Here is a 4,928-nt window from a genome sequence, read left to right as displayed (position 1 = left end):
AACCAGGAGAAAACATCAGGAGATCATAGCCACATTGGACGATCTAGCTGACGCCAGTGAAGAAGTGTGAGGAGCTTACCTTTCCTGAAGAGCAGCTTGCCAGGACTTTTCCCCTGGTGGAATAGCCAGGCTGGTGGGGAGAGGTGAGCCCCTCCGTCAACAAAGGGTAGGACCATAGACTTGTGAACCCTTAGAAGGAAATTTGTGATGATAGGAATGGTAACCCCAAGGAATGTTTCTTATGTGAATCAATGACTGGAGCAAAACACTGGATCTTAAAAAAAAATTATTAAACTTTTAAGTAGTGATAATAACATGTTCTTATAATTTTTAAATTAAAGCATGACTATTGGCCAGGAGCGGTTGCTCACACCTGTAATCCTAGTACTTTGGGAAGCCGAGATGGGCAGATCACCTGAGGTCGGGAGTTTAAGAGCAGCCTGGACAACATGGTGAAACCCCGTCTCTACTAAAAAATACAAAAATGAGCCGGCTGTGGTGATGGGTACATGTAATCTCAGCTACTTGGGAGACTGAACCAGAAGAATTGCTTGAACCTGGGAGGCAGAGGTTGCAGTGAGCAGAGATCGTGCCACTGCACTCCGGCCTGGGCAGCAGAGCGAGACTCTGTCTCAAAAAAAATAAATAAATACATAAATAAATAAAATAAAATTAAAGCATAACTGTTTATATATTTATATTTGATAAAGTACACAAATCTAAAGTCTACAACTAGGAGAATATTTATATAACTATGAATTCTTTTGCCAGTATTCAGATCAAGAGAGACCTTGTGGTGTCACCAGAGCAGCCTGCTCATGCCCACTTGCAGCTGATACCACTGCTGAAGGCAGCCAACAACTGACCTGTATCTCCATAGATTAGGTTTGCTGCTTTTGAATTTCACAAGTATGCCATTACTCAGTATGTACTCTTTTGCATCTCCCTTTTTCTTTCTCAACATTACGTCTGGGGAATTCATCCATCATGTGCGTGAGGCTGAAATTGATTGTTTTTCATTGTTACTGGACTTATGGTTTCTGCAATCTGCTTCCTGCAGAACATAGAAAAGTTAATGCATTTCTTTTTGTTTAAATTTCACTGTTACATAAAATAAATGCATGGTTAAATAAGCGATTTTAAGGGGAGAAAGTTTTTTAAAAAGTCATTTAAGAGCATTTGACTACAACAGAAGGGCGGATGTAGTCAGCTAGAGAGCTGTCACTTCTGAGTCAATGAAATGGGCAGATGTTTGGGAAAACCGGCTGTGGCAATCCTGTAGAGGGTGTTGGCAGAGCTACAAAGCAGAGAGATAAGGGTCTGGCCAAAACGGTAAACAAAGGAGGCTTGCACTCCTGGGAAAGTTTGCAGGAAGCACACAGCGATCCTAAAGCCCTCTGGACTCCTGGGTTTGAGGCAGATGCAGTGCAATTCCAGTGGTCTCTTCTGTTATACCGTAAGCCCATCTCACCTGTTTCAGACAGATCAGTTTAGGTTCCTGAGGGAATGAAGAGGAAAAACTTTCTTTACAGTTTCAGCTGTCAGCAAGCTGCTGTTTGCAAATTCCAGGCTTCCAGGCAACAGCAGGCAGGGTTTGCTCAGGAAATAAAAAAATAGTTTCCTAACTGCAGTAAACCATGTTTTAGAGCTTGCTCTGGGAGGATATCAGAGGTTAAACTGGATAATATTAGTAATAGTAATGATAATATTAATAGTGTAAGTCTGTTCTTATCTAAGGGGGGAGATTGGGGCAGTTGTTTTCTGCATCCACAGCTGGTAACCTTCTCAGTGGTTTCTTTCCCTCTCGGCATTGACTTTCCCTCTGAGTTTTCTGTACTGAATCTTTATTTTCTAGAAAGGTAAGGTAATTACTAACTTTTAAATCTATAGAAGCTGGCAGATAAGCTTGCTGGCTGCTTGCCAAGCCAGCTTTCATTGACATAAAAAATTTCTTTGTTTGTCATAACTAAACATATTAAGATATATAGAAAATATTTTAAAGTTAAATGGTTCCACTTTCTTCATAATTAAGGTAAAACAAAGTTATCTTCTAGTGTAAATTAGCACTCTTGTCACTAAGGTCTGTGAGACCTCGAGAAGGGCTTCTTGTGTCTAAGTTTCCTCAATCATAAAACTGTGAGCATAAATTAAGAGATCTTTAAAGTGCATTTTAAAATATTAACACAATTTCTAAATATTTTTATATAGTGATATAATTTCTAAATCAAGTCATGTAGAGATCCTAAAAAAAAAATAAATTCTCCTTTGATATTAGACTTAGCCTTATATGAACATTAATTCCAAGCAGCAAACATTCAGTTTGACTGGGAATTATGTTCCGTTCAAGTTTGGTGCTACGTTTGGAGATCATGACATACCTTACTAAAGCAGCATGTGAACACCAGGAAGAAAAATAACAATTACTTCTTGAAAAAGAGTGTTGAGATCATGATCAAAGACTGGTCTTTTTGGGTGAGATATAGAAAGTGCCAAATGTCAGATAACATTCGATTAATTTGAGACCCAGTGAACATTTGGGTCAAGCCAACAAATTTATCTTCATTTGAGCTCGTAGCAACCTGTATGGCAGGTGTTTATTACTATTGGACAAGTACCTTCTGTTTATCTGGAAAGCGTTCATTGAGACATGAGTCTCCATTACCTAGGTGTGACATGAAGTGGTAAGAAGTTGTCATGCAAACCCATGTTGTAAGGAACCATGTTTTATTAGGAGGAGACGATCATGATGAAGAATTTCTTAGACAAAATGTAGATTAGACTCATGTTTAAATCACCCCCAATTATAAGATCACCAGAGAAAATATGTCATCATCCTCCATGGAATTGTGCTTATTTGAGGCAAAATTATTTCTGATGCATATCCCTCCTTTCTTGGTGCCTGATAAATAATAACTCCAGCTGTCAAGTTCTGATGCAAGAGATGGAAATTCCATTTTTCTTTTCTTCTGCAGGAAACACAAAGATCCTCCATGCAATCTTCTGGGCTATAGTCATATAGCATGATTTATGTATTTCTTGTATGTTTCTTTCTTTTTTAAATCTGGAAATATATTCTTTTGTTTTATTGGGCTATTTATTCTCTTGACATCCTTGGATGTAAGTTAATGGAACCATGATAAAAGGATAGGGAAGTAGAACAAACAAGCCTGATGGTATAGATTTAGGACTGCCTGACAGATTAGGGATAGCAAGGAGAGGAACAAAAGATAAAATCACCTGATTCACGTGCACTGGGATGGTCCAAAAAAAAAAAAACTAGTGCTTGAAGTTTCACTATGCTGTAACTCTGGAAAAGAAACACAGAAAAAATTAGGTTATTATTAAAGCAATTGAGAAAAAGATGTTTTTCTTTTAAAAATTAATTTTGATATACAAAATCTAAAAGCTTAATTTACGAGCCTGGAACAATGCTTTGTGCTCAATGGGCATTTTATAAACATTTGTTACTTAAAGTCAGGGGAAGAGTTTATGGATGTAAGAATAATGGAATGCAGTGGACACACAATGATTATTTTATCTGCACAGAAGAGTATCCACTCCTGTTCTGGCCATGCCCCATCCATGTGGCTGAAATTGGAAGCTGCCATCTGCCTATAGATCCTGCTGTTGGTGATTGATGTAGAAATGCAAACCTAAGTTAAAATAATCCTAGTGCCTTCCCTCCATGGTAATTGGCCCAAAGAACACTTAACATAAGCTGAGCCAATTGGAGGACTTACCCGGATTTTTCAAATTGGAACCATGGAAAATGATAAAACTGGTATAACGTAAGCTTGAAAACTGCCAGCAGCTACTGTTCCTTGCTCCATACTCAAGAGGAAATGAGTCTGAGATGATGATGTCAACCTATGGATAGAGATAAGAGAGAAAGAGTCCTGACCACATTTGGCCCTGGTTCCAGCTGTCCACTAATCCAGTTTTATCTCTGCCCCTTATAATATTTGGTCACTTCAGCCAACACTGTCCCATGAAAAAGTTTTAACTAAAACAAGGAAAAATTAAACTTGAACAAGATGGATTTGGGAGTAATCTAGGCTCTAAGCAATGGGAGGTAAAGGATTATGTCATTCATCTTTATAATTACAGTGCATAAAATAGTGCTTGGTAAACAGTTGGCAGTCAATAACTCTACAGTTTTTCAAAATACATTTATTAAGTGTCTGGAGAACATGCTAATCACTGAGAATAAAATAGTGAGCAAGACAAATGCAGTCCTTGCCCTTAAGAAGCTTTCAAGTGGAAAGCACAGAGAAGATGATAACTGGCAATTGTATTATAATAAAAAGTAATACTTTTTTTTTAAAAGACTGGGTCTTACTCTGCCTCCCACACTGGAGTACAGAGGCATGATCATAGCTCACTTTAGCCTCAAAATCCTGAGGTCAAGCGATCCTCCCACCTCAACCTTCTGAGTAGCTGGGACTACAGGCATATACCACTGCTTTTAGCTAATTTTTTAAAATTATTTTTTTATAGAAATGGTGTCTCACTATGTTGTCCAGGCTGGACTTGAACTCCTGGCTTCAAGTGGTCCTTCTGCCTCAACCCCCAAAGTGTTAGGATTATAGGCATGAGCCACCACCCTGGCCAAGTAATACTTTTTTGATAGGGAAAATATATGATTAGTTATAGTTTTGGTGTGAACAAGTAGATAGCCTAGCTAATCCAAGTTAAAAAGGGAATTATTAGGTAATGAGTTGTCTCACAGAACACAAGAGGAGGGATGCAGCCTGACTTTTGGGAGGACAGGGACTGGGAACTGGAGTCATTGTCTCCCTAGAAAATATTCTTTCTGACTCTTCTCTCTGCTTCTTCTTTTCTTTTTAAAAAACTGTCTTATTTGCTCTCCAGACCAAGTGCTGTTGTAAAACTGGTCACAGCTTTTAAGTACAGACCTGTCCAGAGAA

General features: G+C 38.4%; 1 long non-coding RNA gene across 1 annotated transcript; it reads right to left on the bottom strand.

Moving 5' to 3' along the window:
• Positions 1-700: 700 nt before the first annotated feature.
• LOC120365581 (uncharacterized) lies at positions 701-3,861 on the bottom strand. The gene is made up of 3 exons (XR_012514240.1): positions 3,741-3,861; positions 3,238-3,307; positions 701-1,054 (listed from the first exon to the last, which is right to left on the bottom strand). It is a non-coding gene; the product is annotated as an uncharacterized LOC120365581 (long non-coding RNA).
• Between the last annotated feature and the right edge of the window lie 1,067 nt (positions 3,862-4,928).

Source organism: Saimiri boliviensis, chromosome 16 (assembly GCF_048565385.1).
Source record: "Saimiri boliviensis isolate mSaiBol1 chromosome 16, mSaiBol1.pri, whole genome shotgun sequence".
In the NCBI taxonomy this organism is placed as follows: Eukaryota; Metazoa; Chordata; class Mammalia; order Primates; family Cebidae; genus Saimiri; species Saimiri boliviensis.
Note: the sequence above shows the minus strand (reverse complement) of the source record. Positions and strands in the feature narration are given on the sequence as shown.